Source organism: Argiope bruennichi, chromosome 4, assembly GCF_947563725.1.
Source record: "Argiope bruennichi chromosome 4, qqArgBrue1.1, whole genome shotgun sequence".
NCBI lineage: Eukaryota > Metazoa > Arthropoda > Arachnida > Araneae > Araneidae > Argiope > Argiope bruennichi.
In genome coordinates, this window is record NC_079154.1 from 3,234,771 (window position 1) to 3,258,052 (window position 23,282).

A 23,282-nucleotide genomic window follows, 5' to 3' on the forward strand; every position below is an offset into this window, starting at 1 on the left:
TGAATCTTCATAAAATGCAATGAGACATGGAAAATTCACTCATTTTCATGAGACGTGAGAAAGAAATATCTACCACATAGAACTAAGATAGTCTAAGATATAGACATATAACCAGACAACTAAAGAAGTAAGAACTAGTAATTCTATTGAGCAGTAGAAAGCAGAGCTTCCATGGAAGTAGAATGTTTAATATGCTATTCAATACGTTGGCTGCAGTGACCTGGTGGTAAGATGTCGGCCTGGGAACCGGAGGATTTCGGGTTTGAAACCCGATTCTACCATAGATCCGTCGTGTAAGCGGGTCTGGTGCAAGTTCAATTCATGCCAGCTCAGGTGTCATCGTTACAGGACGTTAATATAACGAATCTGAACCTATTAAACATGTTTTTTTCTTTTATGCTTCATAAATAAAATCTAATTCAGTGCTAGGGTTTTTATTTTACTCTCGGAAATAGCAAACAACGACCATTAATCACGAAATTAAATTTTGATACAGTCCTGTAAATGCTATTCAATTCTGTTACGTTCATACGGCCACCTTCTTTTCCATCACTCTCGAAATAATATGAATTCCTTCTGCTACTTTCAACATAATTAATAAAAATATAACAGACAAAATGATCCCAGATTACTTTTTCTATTTCCACAACTTTCATTTCTTACTGAAAAGATTTAAAAAGGGTCCTTAGACTTCTCCTTCAGTAGCAGACCCTTTCCCCCTTTATTGTTTTCTTCTAAATTTAAACTCAAAAGCATCAAATCGTTATTAATAACCAATTTTCATATGTGAAAAAGTAATACATAATTCTATCATATGACAAATTCTTTAAAAATGCTAGATCTTAATTTTGCATAAAATAATGATTATTGACAGTATGGGGCTCTAACACGTTCCTAAATTTAATATAATTTCCTATCAAATAATAAATTTTTCCAGTTGCATTATAAATGTATTTTTTATTACATTAATATCTATCCTTAATTACCCCAGGATGAAAATTATCGTTATAAATACTATCCTGATTCTCAGGAAAATGTCCAAAAATAAAAATTCAATCTTATTCTTAGCCGATACAGCCTACAAATTCAAGAAATAAATTACTTAACAGCTTATTTTGTGAAGAACCGATGTAGGGAATGAATAATAATACTTAGAAAAGTTTTAATTCCGCATTTTTTAATATAGCTGCAAATAAAAAAAATACAAATGCTAGAAAGTAACAATTAAATAAAACAGGAAATGTTGTTCGTCTTCTTTTAGAGTGTCTTAGAGCAGGCACATATCCCCGGCTCACTAAGGCTTCATCAGTGTCATCATTCTCAATTATTTCACTTTTCTTACTCTATATAGATTTATATAGATTTTTATACAATAATAATTACCCATCCTTACCCTATATAGACTTGAAACATTGATTATATTTTATTCGTAAAAACATTCAGGAGTGAATTGTGAAACACAATGTACAAGTCTTTTCGAAGATGAAGATTGTTAATGCGATAAATTATCGGTCTCGATCAGTTTTCCTTTATTTGAAATCGCATTCTTGCTGCTACAGTTTTATAAATTTTTTTACTATCACTACAGAGAATTCTGGGAAACTCTGCTATAAATCTAATTAAATTTCGAATTTTCGATTCAAGGACAGAGTAACTTTCTTTATCTTTCAATTAACTTCGCCTAAATCTAAAGTAGTTTAATTTACTGTTTATAACAAAAAAAGTTCTTAGGAATTTCATACTTTTGCAACTTCTAAGAATTTCCTATTGAAATTTTTTATCATTTTTACGACACATCATTTGATTAAATTTGTGGAATCCAGTAAAAAAAAATTATCTCTAGTAATGACTCGTTTTATGTTTTAGAGCATTGCAATTCCCAAATTCGGAGTTCATCTATAAGACATAAAGAAAAATATCTTTCCAGCTTTTTTTTGTATCATTTTCCTTTTATAATTTGAAAGTTCTCGTTTATATAGTTTGGTTTAGTTATATTAACATCCCGTTTTAAAGCAACAATAGGGTTATTTTGGGACGGACATCGTAAGTTTGAAACACGGTCAGATAACGAGGGTGGCATCTGAACTGGCACCCCCTTCTCCAAGCTTCCACCAACCAGCGGGAGGGCATTTGCCCCTGATGGATTTAGCATACATCAGACCCACTTACACAACGGTTCGTCGGTTGGAATCAGGTTTCGAATCTAAAATCCTCCGGCTCCGCAGCCGAGACCTTATCACCAGGCCACCGCGGCTCCTTTTATAATTTGTTTATGTAATAATCCGTTTATGTAATTGTAATGAAATAGTATTTTTGAAAAGATACCCACAAATAAAATTTCGGAGCTTAGACTTCATGTTTGCTACTAAAAATAATGATATTATATGAATGAAATAAATCCTAAGATGGAGTGCACATATGCATATTACAAAAAAAAAAAAAAAAAAAAAAAATGAATGAAAAGTTAAAACAGAAAATAAAATTTATTTTCCAAATCATACTCTCATTCATAAGACATAAGAATCACAATTCCTTTTAAATACATATTGATTAAACTCCCTATTTAAAAATTTTCAGAAAATAGAAGCAAAGACATCGATCGCTTCCAAATAATAATTTCAAAATTATTTAATTATTTTATTAATGGGGGCATTTTATGTTTTTCATTTGAATGCATTCATTTTAAAAAAGGTCAAAGAAAAATTTTCAAAAGTAGTTAAAAATAATTATGTAATAATGATAAAGCAATCTGCCAATAGCAATTTAGAAAACGCTTATGGTAAATGCTAATTAGGAACTCCAAAAACTGTTAGGAACTGTTCAACTCCAAAATTGTTTTAAGCGGTGATAATTAGCAGGCCTTTTCGTTTTAAATATTACTTACCTATTTCATAGTAGTGGAACAATGAGTGAGGCTGGAATATTTTCTAGAAAGAATATTTTTTTTTCTTCGCTCAAACAAAGAGAGTTTCATTAACTTATCATCCACTCGAATGGAATCGACTGGAAAGTGGAAGAAGCCTTAATGCTTCCCGAAGGCCACTCACTGAAATCGCATTCAAATTTTCACACTAATCGAACTTTAATTGGCCAGATGTTTAGCGGGATGCGATTCTCTCTTTCCCAACGTTTCTGATAATTGACTCTTAGTGGAATCGAATGGAGCCTCTAAATCATCCTTTATGATATCAACTCGAATGGAAGTGAATCACCATTAAACAGGTCCGGGAGATTCTTTTGTGAGATATATGTATTTCCAGCAGTGAGTGACTCTCCTCATCATTTCACTTAACTTCATAAGAGAGATAACGAGCTCTTTTTAAAAGATACTTACGTCGCAGTTAGAAATATGGATTACATTCAATAATACTTTTTATTCAACTTGGTTTTTTTCCTTCATTGTAAAGGTGAGATTTTGCAATCGTACATCTCCTCCATTCTAATATGCTAGAAGATTGACTTTTGTTCATACTTGGGTTTTTGCCATCGCATTCTTTAATTGAAATATTCTGAATTTTTAGATTTCAGAAAATAACAAAATGAGGCACCATCGCATTCTTTAGAATGTAATACTGAAGTATTCTTTATTATTAGTTTTCAAAAAATAAAGAAAATGGATGCAATATTGATGTTAAGAAATAAGCAAAAAAAAAAAAAGAGAGAGAGAGAGAGAGAATAATATATAAAAGATGACTATGAGCCACGCAATTAAAGTAATTTATATAGAGTGTCTGAATATAATGCTCAAAATGTAGAGTGTTTTTCTTTATTATTATCTGCCTTTAAATGAAGAAAACGGCCATTTGATGATTAGAATGATTTAGCTTAGGAATGCACCTAAGTGTTCATCAGGATTCCGTATTAATAAAGGATGTAGATATAAAAGAAGTTTTGAATCATTTTTATTATAAAGTTGTTATGAGAGACAATTAAATAAGAAAATATTTAAAAAAAACTTTTGAAATGAATATTTTTTCCATATTTCATTTAAAATAAGTTCATACGTGATTTCAGTCTAGATGACATGATTTATATATAAATAGTCATATTAATATACAGCCATACAAGAACTATTTTTCATTTATTATATCTTTATTTTTCAAACTACTAAATTTGTTATTCAATTTTATAAACTTTCTATATTAATTCATTCTATTTTCAACTTGAATGGATTTCTTTTAAAAATTTGTTTCGTTCAGAATTTGAATTTTTCAATTACTATCAAATTTATTTTTGAAATTTCTAGTTACTTCGAAATGAAATATTTACCGAAATGAATCTCCTTTGTATACTTTAATGAAATAAGTTACTTTTATCTTTAGACTTCTAAAATTTCTTAGTAACTAATATGAATGAGCAGTTTTTAATTTATATTTTACTTTTATTTCTAACCAGCAACTGTAATCTAAAAACATGCAATTCATTTACGAAAAAACTGTAAGGTATTCTACTCGTAAATCGAGCATAAACAAGGGTTCTTAACATAATTGATTTCTCAAAAAAAAAAAAAAAAGTGTTTTCGTAGAGATTTTTAATGCAAAGTCTAATGAATATATTTACATAAGAAAGATATCATCTTATCAGTTGCTCCTTAAAAGATTATTTTTAGAAAATATTGACCTGCACGAAAGGCATTGCTTTTTCTTGAGCTTGAGCATTTTTATGCAATACAAAAGACCGGATCAATATTTTAATGAACTTTAATTTTCTTCTAAAAAATGAGTAGCTACTATATGCCGCAGAAATTTTTTTCCAAATTCTAAAATTTATTTCCATATTCATAAAATCTAAAAACAAGATTTTTTTAAATGCTTCCATTTACAAATATATTAAAAAGACATGCGATGCTAACACTTATTTTTTTATTAAAATTTGTAATGTATGTGCCCGATTCAGCAAATGAAGATGACATTATTGTTTATGATTTTATTGATTATTTCGCATGTTTTAAAAATAATCCACTGTAAGCTTGTGGTAAAGTGGACGCAACGAAGCCTTCGGGAATCTTCAGTTATTCTTTAGATTTCGTGTTTACAGATAGAAACTAATTCTCAACATTCTTCCAATTCTGTAAAAGATAAAATCAGATCCAATTGTTTGCACAACAACTATTCAGAATGCCATCATTCATTTTCATTAAATGGAATATTAAATTTTTGACAATGATTTCTGAAGTGCTTTGGTACTCATTTACTAACTCTTCATTCTTTTTTATTTTTTATTTTGCTGAAAATATAATTCCTATCTCACCAAATATTTATTTTAGGGATCATTCTTTATTGTTTGAGTTCAGTCTGTCTGCACACAAAAAGTCCTGATATGCATCAGTATAAGGAATCGCAGGTTGTTTCACAAAGGCGATCCCATTATTTTCAAACCAGTTGCACGTGTTTCAACCGAAAACAGGCGAAAGTGAGAGAGACGATCTGAAGTCTCTGGATGACCTCAAGCAGGAATAAAAGTGACCTTTGTGAATAAACAAAAGTTTATTCACAAAGGTAAGTTTTTCAGTTCAGGCTCAGTTTTTTTGCTGAAATTTTTACTTATGGAATAATAAGATTATGAAGGCTTATATGTTTGATATAAAACCATTGCAAGATGAATAAAAAAAACGTGTCTTGACACACTCACCTTTTTTCCCTTCGCTAGAAATATGCAGTTAATCATTTTCAAAATTAATCATTCTTTTTTCAGTAATTATTTAGCCAATTGATTTATGAATGATCTTCATCTTTTCAGGCGTCAGTTTTTTTTCTTTTCTTTTATGAGTTCCTTTAATATCAATATCATTTTATGTTGTGTCTAAAATGAAGTAATGAGAAGTATCATACTGTAGTTTAGCTGCTTAAATAAGTTACAAAATAATTTTATCTAAACTCTATTTAACATGCTATATTGATTCAAATTGCTAAATGCATCAGAATATTGGAGATTTGAATGACGTTTAGTAGTGGAAGAACATAATGAGAAAAAGGCAACTATTAAAGGATCTAACTTGTGTAACAAAGGGCAGGCAATGGTACATACTCATAATATTCATTGGATTGAAATAATTACAAATGCGCGATGTATATGCAGAGAATACATTTCAATGTTTCGTTTATTTACAAAATAATTAACGATGTCGATGCAATTTCCTATAATTACTTACCAGCGTCCTATAATACCTAAGTAATAATTACGATTAAAACGTTTCTAAGAATTATCAGTAATTATCTAAACATTACACCATATACACGACAGAAAACCTTTTTCTAAAATGATTTGTAGCTAATAGAATCGAATTAGCTATAAACGAGAATAGTGGATGCAATTATTTTCGTAATAAAATAATAATCAAATAAATATACAATTACAATAAACTTACAAAAGCCCATTCTATATTTTGTCGTTCATTTCAGTTGGATATTTATCACCATCTGTCCCTGAAGAGCTTCTGAGATATCTTTGGAACTCCTTTCCCAAGTAACACAATGCTGCAGATGTTCTACGTGAGAGGTGTTTTCAAAATAATTGTTCCTGAAGATCTTTAGGAAGTGCGTACCATTAGAGATCAGCGTCGACAATTAGGCTGAAAGTAAATTCAATTCTCCAATTCTCCCCGGCATCTTCTGAATAATCATAAATGGTTTTAAGAGGCATTCTAATACTAATTACCAAGACATCTGAATTTCTATTGAAAACGGCGCGGGGAAGAGCGATGATCTTCGAGGAGTTATTACAGGTGAATGGAAGGGAAGATAACGATTCCTCTAAAGCCCAATTCCGCCTCCTAATCCGACCTATTTGCAAAATGAGTGGGCATCGGGGGAGCCATAGGATGAGTTGCCCATAAGCCCGCTTCTTAGTTCCTAAATTGCGACAGCAAAGTGTTTTAATTCTTTATAGGAAATAAATCTTCTGGGCAGTTATAATTTTTTGGTATTCACTAGGTATTACATACATCAGATTCACGGCTCTTTTTAATATTAGATTATAAATGTTCAAAGTTCGGTGACTAAAGTTTGAACTTTTATCATATAATTGATTAGATCATTATTGTAAAAATTGCATTAAATATCGGAATTATTCTAAGGTAAGTTTTTTCAAGGAAAAATCATAAAATAGAAAGCATTAGAGGGATAATTTAAAGATATTAGATAAAAATATAGAATGAAGTATGATTTCAGTTTCATCGTTGAATAGCAGAATAATGAAGCATTTAAATGCTATTATATAACATTATTTTATTATTCGACATTTTTCTTTCTTATTTGGAGTGCTTGAATACTCTAACATAACGAATATAAATTATTTTTTTAAATAAAAAATTTAAAATAAAGAAAATAATACCAGCTTTCATTGAAGAATGAACGCTTGTTAATTAGTTTTAAAAGTTTATGTAATGCCGTTTCTTGTGGGTAATTAATAACTTGTGGTTGCAATAATATGTTGCGATTGATAAAGGCATTTAAAAAAAAATCTAACCCAATGAATGCAGTAAAGTAAGAAATTCGCTGCTGACATTTTATTGGAATTAGATTGTTAACGCCAACTAAAGAAAAAGTGCGGTTTTGAGAGATAATTATGACTAATGAGTCGATCATTCATTTCGGCGGTTTAAATACTTAAAGTGTCGAACAGACAAGTATTTCACGAATTGAACAGTTTTTCTTGAACAGTTGAAGCAGTTATTCTTTATTGTCCTTTAAAAGATAGGAGGAAGTATTTCTGATTTATAAGCTGTGAAGATATAACCGGAGACCAGCTATAGATGTTGCAATATTTTTAAAACCTATTTCTTTTTTTTTATCTCTACGGGCGATAAAAGTGAATGTGTGTTAAGATGTGGCTGTTGGTGATCTACTGGACAGACTACTTGTTCTGAAGCTATCGAATTGACATACTTTTATTTTGGAAGATGGAAATGTACACCTAGAAGTGATTGTTTTAAAATTTCAATTAATAAAAAATTAAGCGAAACAACAATCAACATTTATTAATCATTTCTGGAAATATCACCATACAAAACAATTTTTGCAATAAATTAAAATTCAGAAAATTTCTTTTTAAAAAGTGAAATTAAATTGTTAATTAAAAAAATTAGCAATTTATTAAATAAATTTATATATAATATTGCAAGAATTTATTTTATTGTTACAATGAAATTTAAATTATGTGCCTTGTTTTTGCAAATGTGTAATAAAGTTTTATTTTTTTGTTGAAAACTAAGAAATGGAGAATGGAAATTTCTTTTCATGTTCTTTAGCGATGTGGTATATGTAATGAAATTTATTTTGTTGTATTTTATCTCTTCGTGGGATCGAAAAATATTCTTCGAGATGTTAATTACTATATATTGTACCATATCTAAATGTTTATATCAACTATTCTTTACTACTTTTTAAACAAATCTTCAAACTTGGTACAAAACTACAGGAAGAGCTAGTACATTCAAACTTAAATACAAATACATGTACCATTTTAAGGGTGCATTCTACGGTACATTTTGTAAAAGGAGAAAAAATAACCTGTTAATTGCGGATTTTATTTTTTATAGCTCTTCAAGTCCCCATTTTTAAATTCAAGTGATGGCGCATATACACGTCGAACGCAATACAAATGATTGCATAGTGAATTTTGCAAAAACTCTTAATAAAGTAAATAAGATTTTATTTTTATTCGATAAAAAAAATTACCTACAGATCACGCCAAATTGATTCGGACGTGTATACACATCAAACGAACTTAACTAGTTAAAGCCTTGCGTAGGACTATATGATGTTAGAGAAGAGGAAGTCACAGACAGTAATTCATGTAATCGTGATTTGATATAATTTGACTTCATTAGAATGGTTTATGAAAACAATAAATTTAAGAAGTGTAAAGCCAGGAAAATAATAAGGTTGAAATGTCTAAATAAATTTGAAATTCGAATCTCTTCGTTGTATGTAAACACGAATGCCCTTTTATGTATAAAAGATTTCTGTTAAATTAAATACAATCCATATTATAGATGAACTAGCTGGTCAACAGAGGCGACTCGTTTGAAAATATATATTCTAAAAATAATTATATAATAATTTGCAGAAAATTGTAAATTCTTGTTAAAGTCTCGATCTTTAAATGATTTGAATTGTTTCTTTCTTGAATAGTTTTTGGAAAACCGATAAATTCTTTCTTTAAAGTTCAGGTGATCAAGTTGGTGCAGCATAACATTACAAGTAACGATCTTTTAATATAAGTTCCTTGTTTTTACTTGGATTTTCAAGTGTCAGCGTAATATTGCAATTGATTGAAAATCGATGGTAATTCTAAATTTGTTTTCAAAATTAAAAGGGTAAGATTAGATGTAAGTGGAGTATCTGCAAAGTAAAGACCCATTTTAATCCTTAAATCTTCATTTGGCTTAGTTTGAAAACTAAGCCGTATTAATTTAATTTATATTAATAATGCATTTAAACATATAAGGAATTATTCATCAATAACATTTGAAATTTAAAATGTTGCATCGTAGTTTTTCGTAAGATAATTCTGACTCATTTAGTCGAAATTACAATTCATGAGAATAAAGATAAAAAAAAAAGAAAGCTTAGAATTACTCTCGGAATACGCATCAGATAGTGCACAGCTTCATAACCAAAGTTTGGGTTCATTTAAAATCATATTTATTAATCGTTTTACTTTACTTATTATTATATTCATACAAATGCCTTGTAAATCAAAATGGTAGGCTTAGATATTTGTTTATTTCTCTTCATAGAATGCTATTCAGAATTTATGGTCATAAATAAATGGGTCATAATCATATATATATTTTGTCAAGCATTTGATATTTACTTTTTGCTCTACCAACAACGGCAATCTTCACGAATAAAATCATTAGAAAATAATTACAATGCTTTTTCCGCAAAAACGATAATCATAAATATTTTTAGTTGATAGTTGATAAAGAATTCTTAATGATCGAATAAGCATAACCGCTAGCATCGCACTATGTGGTTCAGAGCAATAGAAACAGAGATCAAGTACCTTTTGCTCTGACAGAGCTGATAGTATTTTTTGATACAGAATCATTAAATAAAACATAGAATAACCTATTTTTTACAAAAAAAAAAAAAATTGATCTGACATTTATATAAAGTAAAAAAGAAAAAGAACATGGCCAAAGTATTTAGATATTCCAATGATAAATACATTTAAATGGTAATAATTTTTTTTAAAAATACATAATCAGCCCAAACTATAAAGTAAATATATATTTTGAGCAATAGACATAGATTAAATAACGATTTTATCAAAATAGCTAATTTATTGTTTCGAAATCGATTTTGTCCATTTAACTGATATTAGGATTTAATAAAGCTGAATGTGAAGTACATGAATGAATGAAATACGAAGATAATAAAATGTACTGCATGATTAAAATGTAACATTTCAATTGGAGTTGTTTAGTAATAAAATCTTTTGATTTTTTTTTGTTATATTATAATCTTTTTGTATTGAAGTTATATTATAATTGCTTAAATTCTGCATAAAATTTATATTTACTATTGAAAAGGGATAAAATAATGTAATAATAATATAATAAAATAATAACAGTATTTCAGTTATATTAAATTTTTAGGAAGAAAACATTTTAACGGAAATCGACTTTGTGTTATTTTGACACAACTGAAAAAGAAAAACTGAGAGTAAGCATATCATTGGTCCCTATTGGAGTTCATCACATCGTCTGCTTCCACGTTTTTATTTTAAAAGCAAGAAGCAAGAAAGCGGAAAAAAATTGGCAAGACCGTAACAAATCATAAGAATACTTTTAGAGAGGGAATATTTCTAAAATCTCTGTGACAGTGTGGGTTTTCTTTGTCTTATAAGAGGGCTTACTATCTATTCTCCTCTCCAACCTAACGTTGGAAAGCGTATTTTTTTCCAGTTGAAAAATAGATTTTGTAGCCATCTATACCAGGCCTCGACGTGATGTGGAGCATAGATGGAGCATTTTTATTGTATTAATGTCCCAAAGACGCCCAGTGTGCAGAATTTTTACGAAGGGGGTAGGAATACACTTCGATTTAACCTGAGTTCGTGGTATAGTGGTACGTGATTGAATAAATATTGCAAATGCAAAGAATTGACGTTTTTTTTTTTTTTTTTTTTTTTTTTTACCGAAACATTCCATCACATTTGCTTAGAGCAGCAGTTCCGTTTGCAGTTTTTCGTGAATTGAAATTGGTATCAAAGCAATTTGTTTTATAAAAGAAGAGGTGCAGCATATGTTTATGTGTCAAATTAACAATCTTCAGTTTGAAAAACCAAGTCATACTTTTTTCCCACATGCTTATTTTGGAATTCGCTGCTTCTTTCTTCTTTGAAGCATGAATAGTTTCAATGGATGCTTTTAAATTTAAGTAATTTTACAGGAAAAATTTATATACTTTTTTTTAATTACTCATTATGAAATTTAATAAAAATTAAAATATTTTTTTCACTTTTTGTATATGAAGTGTACAAATAGAAATTACTGCAATCGTCAAAAATTAGCTTTTGACGATTTTTCCACGATTCAGATCTGAATCCAAAAAATGTTCCACACTTTTTGGATTACGACCTTCGGATATAATTCGAAAAGTATGTTTGAAAATCGTCGAAAAATGTGTGTGAAAAAAAATTAAACGGTGTAAATTTTAAAAAAAGTTCAAATAAAAAGTTCAGTTTTAGTAAGTTATTAATTTAATTCTCGAAATAAATGATTGCATGATTTAATTTCCAAACTACATTTCGAATTCTAATGTTCAATTTTTTATTTATTGTTCGTCAAAATTTCATGTGGCCCCAGGGGTGTTTTCGACTTCTTGATCCTTAAATACTTTAATAATATTAGGAACTGGAAGCAAGAAAATGATTCAATGTTTCAGGAAATCCTCTGAAGATGAAATAAAATTGAGCACAAATCAAGTGATACACGTTTCATTTTCCATAAAATTTGTCCTTTCACAGAGATTTTTAGCCTAGGATATATGCTTTAACTGCATTTTCAACGGAATACGAAGAGAGATTGAACTTGATTTGTCTAAACTGGTTTGACCTCGTAATCATCACACATAAAGTAGTTTCACATTAGACAAAAACTGTTGGAAGAAGTGTTCAATTGTGCGAATTGCATGGATCTCAAGTGTTTTTTTTTAAAAAAAGGACGTCACTCAATGGAAGGAAGTAGAATTGTTACTTTAAGTCAGTATTCCTCAATACCTGTGAGAGATATTGCTGTTGTAATTCGATTCTGAAAATCCAATGTTCCCAGGATTATTATTCAGCAAAGCAAGTTTGGAACACTTTCTCCAAAACTGAAGAGTAAATGTGAACGCTAACATAAGGTAATTTCAGGCAAACAAAATTCTCGTATGAAACTGCAAAATGCATTCTTGCAAGACAATGTTTTATACTGTGAATATTCTAGAAAGAATAAATATAGTACTTGTGACAAAAACAAAGCCAAAATGTATACAAAAAGCAGCACTTGCAGGTATTAACAACATAAGCAGGTACTAAGTCGTTAAATAAAAACAATGGTAAACTTCTTCACAAAATGGCTGGAGAGCATTCTCGACGATCAGCATTCTAAAAAGAGAATTGCTTCTCTTTTGGCAACTTTAATTTTTGTCTGTAGCCAGGGTATGACATGTGATATCCCATAGAGCACCCCATAAAAAACTCGAGATCTTCTTTTAGAAAACAAATAAGGTCATATTTCTTATATTTCCCAGAACTTTTATAGAAAAATCTTTTGCCAAATCTCCAATCCTGTAGTCATGGATATGAAATCCATTTAAATATCTCTTTCTTACGCTAATACTATGTAAAAAAAAGGCATTACATATTTGAAAACTAACATACGTTTGCAACTGAATTGTGACTAATTTTGCTATAATTATGATAAGTATCTGAAATACAAAATCACACGCTTTTATACAATTAAGCAACGCTTATATCAATAGCGGCTTGTGTAAAGGTCATTGCGCGGAATTGCAAGAACCAATTTTAGGATACCAGGAAAGTCTTGGAGATATTTCAAATTTTGTAAAAAAGTAATTTGTAACAGTGCCACGCTTTTTTAAAATGGACTTTTTAAAATTGTTTTACTACGTTATTATTCGATAACTCACCAGATATGGTTTGATGCAAATTTTGTATTTTATAACTTGATAATGCCTGTGCTAAAAGTCTTTTAATGCCAGCGTCCTGGCCTAAGGGTAGCACGTTTTGGACGTACTCTGGGCGTCCCGGATTCGAGTTCTGGTTCAGGCATGGTTGTTCATCTTGTGTGCTGCCTGTGAAGTATATGAATGAGCCCCCACCCCCCTTGTAAAAAGGGTTTGTGCGAGCGAGTGTGTGAATGATATCTCCATGAGTTAGAACTCAGACTTCTGCCCTCTGATGGTCAGGAGTCTTTATTCTCAGGAGCTACTGCAACTCTCTCTCCGTGGCAACACGGATACGACATCATCATCATAAATCTTTTAATGGTATAGAAATGAGAAAAACATTTTACTAGATTTATATACATTTCCCAAATTTCTCTCACGTCAAGAAATAAAATATATCAAATTCAAATTCAAAAAAAAATCAAATTTTCTTTCAGACATAAATAATAATAAAAAAAAAATATTGATGAACAGGGATTTTGAAATTTTCATCCTCTTTATGAATATTCACAACTTTAAGATATATTAATTAACATTTATTTATCTTACAAAATAGCTGAAAAGGAAATTTACAAAAATTAAGAAAAATAATATAAATAAAAGACCAGAGACTATTTAAAGAAAGCAGATTCTTTATTTATAGTTTTCACTGGAAGAAATAAACATTTTTTTTTTATCGGCACTGGAATTTCAATCAGCAAACATGAAATTCTTTTATAGTTGAAAAGAAATCTGAATACAGATCACATTTTAATGATTTATTTTTTTATTTGAAGATGCAACTTTTTCTGATAGGTACTCAGATAAAAAAAAACAATTCATCATTATTCTTCGAAAATATATGCTAATAGAAGAAGAACGCTACTGAAAATGACAATTAAATTAAGCAAATTTTATGGCTGGACTTCTTTTGGAGAATTAATTTTCGTGGTTCTTAATCAAAAATCAAAAAGAGAGAAAGAGCGCTTTGGAAACAGTTTTTTTTAAAAAAATGTATAAAGAATCGTTATGTCAAAATATATTAAAAAGTGGACTCTTGCACTCTTTCTTTTTAATTCTATTACTATCTGCAGAGTTAAAAATTTGTAAAGTTTCTTTTGATGTTTTTTCAGAAGAGTTTTTCATTAAACTGATAGCAAGTAGTTTGCTCCTGCTTCTGCTTGAAAGAGATTTCATCTAGATCAAAGTTTCTTTCGACAGAAAAATTTAGAATTCAAATATGGATATCTTCTAACTTTTTTTTGTATTATTTTATTTTATCTTTCTCTAAAATTCAGGCATTTTTAGCATTATTTAAATGTTGCATGAATTTATTTGAATATTGTTAGATTTATTTATTTTGTCAAATGGAAATTAATCTTGTCTTGAAAAATACAGAAGCTTGTTGCTTTTCTTATTTTTGAATTTCATTTAAATATTTGAATTTGTAAGTAAGAACTAATTTTTAAGAGTCTTATTAATCAGAATATTTCGTAAAAAGCGAGGAAATTTAATATGCGTTAGAGAGCCAAAATCTTGAGCTAATAAATGAATAAGTGAGAAGTGTTAGGGTCAGTTGAAGATATAAAAAACGGAAAATACATGTTATGAGTTTAAGAAATTTCCGGGAAGTTAACTCATGTTCATGCGGTATCAAATAAATCAGGCTTATTTAATTGAATAAACCTGATGAACCTTAATGGAATCTGGTAGGGAAAAGGGGGCATTAAGTCATAGCTGAGTATAAGACAGTATTCAGTAAAATGTCAAACACCATGATTCATCTATTGTTCTCGTCACCCATTTCGGTGCAAAAATGATGTGGGATCAGCTACCATTTACCGATGACGGAAGGTACTTCCTACGAGAGGGATTGTACCATGATCGTGGTCTATAGGAATCCTACCTATTCTGTTGCGGTGTTCCGATCATTGAACATTCCCATGTACCTTCAAGGGGATCGGAATAGCTGTTTATGCTTATGGTTATTATATTTATTGTTCGATTTATTATTTTTTCTTATTAATGAAATATTATTCAAATTTAGATGATAGGTTTTACTCTAAATATTTAAGCTCACCTGCTAATTGCTGACTAAAACGCATAAATGGAAACTGATAATATTGGCTGAAATAATACTAAACTTAAAATTTCTTTAATATATATGGAAGAGAATTACGAAATAAATACTGAATAAATTTAAAATGGTTTATACTTATTAAATTGCAAATAGTTTTTCATCATTTTAATGAAAATTTAATATTTCATTTAGAAAAAAAAAATATATTTTCTAATTGATAATTACAAATCATTTTTAAAAAAAACGGGAAAAATATTTTATTTTATGATTCCGAAATGCATTGAAATACAATTTATCCCTACTTAAATTTTGATTTAGTCAATGCGTGATTAAATAAAATACCATGTCCTATAGTTTAAAAAAGTAATTGATGTATCACTATGATTCATTAAAGATATTTACATTATGTAATATATTACTTATATTTGCTATTTAAAACATGCAGATTTCTATTCTGTTACAAATTCAATTAATCTTAATCTGATATTAATATTCTTTTCTTTCCAAATAAGAATTTGAAATTATACAATTTTTTTAAAGGAAAATAACGAACTCATTGCCAAATAAGGAATATAAATAAACGCATCTAATTTGAGTAGTATGTAAGGAAATCTATATATTATTGTTTCAAAATTCTATGCGTTAACCGTTTTTATTTTCAAGCATAAATTCTTGAATTCCATTGTGAAAAAGAGAAACAATAGTCAGTGCTATTATGAAAAATATTTTCAGAATTTGAAACTTTGATATGTACCTCTTTTTTGTTTTTCAGAAAAGAAATGGCTTATCATTTACTAAGATATTTACATTTTTTAAAGAAAACGAACTATAAAATCACGTTATCAACTTTTAAGATCTTTTCGTTTGCAAAAAGGCATGACTCATCATCATACAAATCAGTTCAATAGAGCTACTTATTTCGTGTTTAAGGTTGACTTATTCATTGCTTAATGTTGACTTTTGTTTTCTGGAATCACTCAACGTAATTTTAAATTTCACACTTATCTTGAAAAAAATTCTATTCAATGAGCGGCGCTTTTGAAAATCTGTGTACATTCCAATACTTGACAGATTTTGCTTGAAATTACTAATATAGGATCAGGTTTTGCTAAATCATTCTTCCGATCTCTTAATTATTATTATTAAATTTCATTCTTGATTTTGGGAATAATTTTCATTTTAAATTGCACAACTTCGTGTGCCCTCAAACAGTTCCACAATGCTTAATTAATAGATCTCAGCTAAAAAGTTAAAAAAAAAATCTTAAAAATCTGTGTTTGTTGATGTTCTGAGATGAATCTGAATTAAAAAAGAAATCTTGGAACAAAATTTGAAAGCAAGTACATGATATGCCAAAGTTAATACATTATGTACAACTGAATTTTAATCTTGCTCATAATATTTATTTTCTAATAATTTCTGCAAAATACGCATCTCCCCATTTTTTTGAAAAAATATTGTTTTGCTAATTTGTAAACAAATATAAACGTGCTTTGAAAATATTTCTCATTTTATTACTTTTTATTATCGAATTTCTAATTCATTAATGTAAGTATTACGTAATTTTACTATAAATCTTGTTTCACTTTCTCATCAACTAGCGACACGCATGTAAAATAAAAAATAACTAATATTTATCGATTATCCGACAGCTGAGTTATTGAGTTATAATATTAAATATATCAAACTTTAGAATTCTGATACATGAAAAAGTGAGTAAGAAATGAATTACGAAATTTCATCAAATTAAATCTAGATTGTCAGATCAAATAAAAACATATAAATATCTAAGCCTCTTCATTTAAAAAAATGATGATATTAATTCTAATATACTTTCAAAATTAGTTTAAAATTACAATATATGAATGATTTTAACAGTGAAGTGTAAATTCAATTGTGTAAAAGAAATGAAACACTTGAGAAGAAGGAAAAAATTTTTAATAGACCACCTCAGATGATATGTCCCTATCATTAACTCTGACTGAAATGTAATTTTTTAAAATTATTTTTTATCAATTAAATTTTCATACTTTAATAAAAAGCGAGTAAGCAAAAATTTCCATGCACTGTTCTATCATTATATGTCTATTATATTTTATTATTCTAATATTAATACATAAATATATTTATTTTACTGTTATAATTTATAAATTATAAATATAAGAAAGCCTGATAAAATTTGAAAGCTCCTGATAGATCTAGTAAAAACTCAAAAATGTATGTGATAAATAACCGAATTAAAAATATAATTTTTTATTAACAAGGCAATCAAAATATCTTTAAATTATTAATATTATTATATGTAATTATTTTTTTAATTCCATATCTTATTTTTGAATAAAACATTTTAATTTCTTGTATAGTTTTCTAGACAATAAAAAAATTAAAGAAAAAGGTTAAAAATTGCAATTTTATAATTGGGGATATTTTGAGTAATTTCAAATGAAAAATAAAATTGGGTCTTAGAATATTTATTAATTATTATTAATAAAACTCAAATTTCTTTCTGTTAGAAGAAAATAACTGTTTTTATTAATGAAGAGATTAACTGAAATTATATACAAACGACGAACGATTTTCACCGAGTTTTTGCGTTGCAAGGTGAGGAGTATTAGGAAAAAATAATTAAAAAGCATTACAGACAAAGATTGGGAAAAATTTCTATGGACAGGATTTTGAAATTATCATTTTGTCGATTATCTCTCTTTCTAATAAAATGATACAGAAAAAACATATATGAAATTATTAAAAGCACATATAATTAATTTAGAAAAATTTGAAAATCAATCAGCGCCTTCTAGTGTTTGTTATAATGCCAATATGTTTGCACGAACCTTTTACAGTTTTGAAGAAGTAACCAAAACACCTGAAGACTATGAATCACCATGATAACTGAATTATGAATCTGAATGTATTTCTGAAGTAAGAGATTTTAAATTTTAACAGCTTTATCCGAGAGAAATCTTTCATTTTGGGATTTGACTAGATCTTTATATACCATCTATGGCAGCAGCTCGCCCATGGAAATGTGATTAAGCACATTCTTTTGACATTGAACCTTTTCAATGTTGAATTCCTGTTTCAAATTATATTTAATATAATTTTAAAGAAAAATTTCTTTACCATATTTCTTAAACTTAACAAAAGAGTTATAGTAATCTCATATCATAACTTAGCCTCATATTAAGCAAAGATTGTTTTTGAATCTTACTTACATTCCCTTTAGTTTAGTTTAGTTGCATTAACGTCCCGTTTTAGAGAAACAGTAGGGCTATTTTAAGACCGACCTCGTAATTTTCAACAGCAATCAGATGGCGAGGAGGACACCTGAGCTGACGCCTCCTCTCTTGCCTTCCACACCAGTGGGAGAACGTTTGGCCCCGATGAATTTAACACGTACAAAGCGCACTTATATGATGGTTTTTCGGTGGAATAGGGTCTCGAACCTGAAGCCCTCCGGTGCCAAAGCCGAGAATTTGCCTCAAGGCCATCGGGGCCCCCTTACGTTTCGAATCCATCTCTTAGGTAAATATGTAAAGTACAAAATAAATATGATTTAAAACGAAGCATATAGAACCGATCTGTTTTCGAAGTTTAAAATTGGGCGTGAGCTTGAAATTCGTACTTACGTAATCATTATTCCTAAATGATCACGGTTTCATTCATAATTAGTATCTTTTTATTTAGTCTAAAAATTATCTCATCTTAATTTGAAGTCTTTGCTTTTTTTTGTAATAATTTTAAAATAGAAATTTATTCCAAAACCAAATTTTTGAATGGCCACAAAAATTCGGTTACAGAACATTATACTGTCATAACAAATAGCTTTGATATATCGTTTGATAAAAAAATTGGTTTGTATTTTAATTTCTGGATGTAAAGCTAGTTAAATTAGGAATGTTGAAATATATATCAAGCTTCTTTCGCTTTTTTGGCAGAAATATGTCATTTTACATGTTGTTTTGATAAATAAATAAGTTTATTTTCCAACATATTACATTTTTTCATCCATGCGCGTTTCCCTCTACGATTATCAATTTCATATTATTTCTTCATATTATAATATATCCATGATTTATTTACATCACTTTAATGACATTTCGACAAAAATCATATTTGGCATCCTGCACAATCTCCTGTCAGTTTCCAAAGCAGCCAAGCAACGACGAACCTTACCATCCAAGCTAACATAATGGTGTCATTTCAATTCAAAATGTGATGCCATTAGGTAAACAAGCGAGCAATCCTAAAGCCATAATGACGAACCCAATTGCTCCTCAAAACGGTGGACAAGTACTCCAGGTCTTGAAATTCTTCGCTGCAATTAATGTCAATGGGGGAATATAAAAATGACGCTTCAAATCGTGACGTCACAATTAACGAGAAACGAATGCCACCCCGAGAAGGGAAAAACGAGACCATTAAGAGTTTTGACACGAGAGATGGCAACGGAAACCAATAAGGCACGCAGCCAGAACACAGCAAGCGAGTTATATCTCTTAGCAAACGACAGTTTCCTGCGGGGTTAGTTCGGCGCAGAACGAGTCTAATTTTACTGCTTGTTCAGTCCTCGACGGGGAGTCAGTTGTTCGAAGGTTGAAAAGTTACAGATGGTTGCGATGTTCTGTGCAGCAATTAGTAAGAGATATTATTCTCCATGAAATTATTATATTACGCAATAAAGGGAATAGATGGTGAGATAGCTAGATTAAAAACATTTCGAATTAATTAACCTACCTGAATGTGTTAAGTTATTAAGAAAAGTTTTAAAGCATTTTGGAATAGTTTTAGAACAATTTTTTAATTTAACTATCCTATGGCGTAGAATAATTTTAACTTAAGCGATTTTCTTTTTAGCTGTATAAAGAAATGTTGAGTTGGAATATTTTGAATTCATCTTCTGTGTGTGAATTTTAAGATAATTTCTATTTAAATACATGTTTCAAAGATTTATACCGACTAAAGATTAAGTTAAATCAGGGCATCAAACTATTGTTTTTTAATTCGCTACTCCTTCTGAGATATATAAAAAACTGTCATGTATTCATTTTCTTTGGAATTATTTTGCTAAGACTCTTTAGAATTGTAAACAAAATAATAAAATGAAGCATTCATTAATGATAACTAAAAGGAAATCCAGGTTTTCAATTATAATATTTTACTAAATTGTAATGAAAAACTTTATTCTATCGTTATTATGTCCGTGCTTCTCTGCACGACATTCTTTGTTTACAATTGACCACAGTGGCAAGATCTCGGCTTCGGAATCGGCGAGTCTCAGGGGCGAGATCAGATTCCATTCCACCGAAGAACCACCGTGTCAGCGAGTCTGGTGCACACTAAATCCCTTGGGGTCAAACATCCTTCCGCTGTTGTGGTGTGGTATTTTGGAGAGGGGCGGGCCAGCTGAGATGTCATCTGAGTGGGGCTTAAAATTACGATGTTCGTTTCGAAATAGCTCTAGTGTTGCTTTTAAAAAATGGGACATTAACTGAACTAAAACTAAGCTTTGCTTACAAATAATGAAGACCTAGAAAGAAAATGTTTAAAAGAATTTTTTTTTCAATGTAATTCAGCCTGAAGAACACCGTTTAAAAAGCCGTCATACTGATAACAAAGCTCTGTAGATAAAAAATCAGGAAATATTTTTAAGAAAGTAAAACTTGCTGAAAATAAGCATACTCTTTTAAATATTTATAAAAATCATTAAAAAAATGGAATTAGTTCACGATTACGATAATACAAATCAATAAAGTGTCGATTATGCAGTGCGCTATGCTGCAATCTGTTGCGGTATTTTTGCACCCTGAAAATTTTCGAAACTTGTGCGTCGATCACAATGAGCAGTTTATGTTTACTGCGTTGAATTTTATGAAACGAACTATTAAAAGGAAAAATGATTGTAAAAGATCCAGTTTTGCAAAACTTGATGGCACAAGCAGTCCTTGAAGCCATCGCAAGAAAAATATCTCGCTCAATCTTACTAAAGTCTCGTCAATTGCGTCACAACATTGGTTCTCACGAGGATTCTCCTTGTTCACACAATAAAGGACGTTTTGTAATTTTTGACTGCACTGCAGTTTAAACACTGGAATAATTTCTTGTTGAAAAAAGCTGAAATGTAAACATTGTTTAACGATGAGAATGAAAAGAAAAAGTATGTGCTTAACCACTCCAACTGCTTATCCCGCGGATTGGCAATCAGTCCATTTTCTATTGCATCCCGCGTTTTTCGCAATTTAGAGTGTTTATTTATACGATTACAGATTTTTATTATATCATATTATTAACTTGTAATATATAGCATCAGTTCATTTTGTTTGAAAAATATTTAAACTTATTTGCAAACAACGCACCTAAATAGTGATTTTTAAAAATTGCGAGAGTTAAGTTTGTAACTAAGGGCATAGTAAAAAAAAATTAGGGCAGATTCGAACCTTTAATATAAAACGTCGCATTATGATAATGTTGCAGGTTTGTTTCCATTCATTGTTGTATTATATGTATAACAATTTTTACATCTTTATATTTTTACATTTTTTTTAAGTTCCGTCCCTCATTCGGCGTTGTATCTCGGGGGCGACCTGTGCTGTAACGTCTACTCACATTACCATCATCTTGGAATTGTTGCCAAAGCCTGGAGATGGCACTCTAGGCGATTCCAAGTTCCTCAAATACTTCCAGCTGGGTTCGCCCACATTCCAGACGGCCGATAATTCTACCACGTAAAAAATCATCTATGCGTCCTTTGGGTCACAACTATGCTGTTATTGCACTGAAAGACTTATAAAGCGCTTTCGAACAATTTTACTTCGTTGCATGTATTTCTTATACACCAATCTCTTAGACTCTCGTCATTGTGACGTATTATTAGTGTCTTCTGATGGTTTCCTGCAATTTGCATATGATTTTTGAAGATGTGTGTAGTCATTTTATGGGTGATATATGTATTTTAGAGTTCGATTTCCGCGTGACTCTGAATTATCCTTAATTTATGGACATGAGTGTAAAACTATATTTCGCGCAATAATTTGCTCCCTCATTATTGAGAAATGAGTATTTGAATTGATATTTAATTGCAATTTAAATCCTACTTAAACTTTGAAGAAAACAACCCTTTATTAATAAGCATTTATTTTTCAAGATATAAATTATGCGATACATTCTATTCGATTCGGTAGAACGTCTTGAACAATTCTTGCAATATGATTGTTTAATGCCTGGATTTACAAATAGTATTTAACCATTTAACTGTGTTATTTTCTTTACTATCTAATAGATGACACTTTCTATTTTGGGAATATTTTCTTATTTTGATTCAAATGGAAATCCATTGAATACTTGACTTATCTATGTATTCGAAATAATTTTAATATTGAATTATAATCGTTACGAATTGTTTATTTTTTGTTTACAGGTATCAAAATTCGATAAATCGATGCACGTAGGGCACACGGGCAAAACAACTGAGCGGTTTACCTATAAACATTATCACGCTAAAAATATTAAAGTTCTTAAAAGGGAAAAAAAAAAAACTAAATTTAAATCCGCTAAGAATTAAGTTTTAATCCGTTGTTTCGTTTTATTTATTCATTTTAGTTTGCTTCTTTCTTAGTTTTTGTTTCAAATTTCTCAGTTTCTGCTTATAGGAATAAAATTTAAATAAAAATTTTTTACATGCTTCACTTTAGATAAAGAAGTATTAATCAGGAAGTTCAGAGTTTTCAGCAACACATTATACACAATTTTTTTTTTACAAAGCAACTCATTGTACATTAAGTATTTAAGCCTCGACATTTGTTGTTTGAAATTTCTTAATAGTTTCAATACAAAACTATATTAAAAACAGAATATTACCTTTAGAAATCTTTGACTTTGGTTGTTATTTGTCTAAGCTGGGTCATTCGAATTAAGGAGTCATTTGAATTATAGAGCGTCTGGATAATAATTTGTAAGTTTTTTCTCCTATTGTGTCAAATGTTTTCTTTATTCAAGTCAATGAAGTGATTAAACAGTATAAATGATTCTATTATTTATTC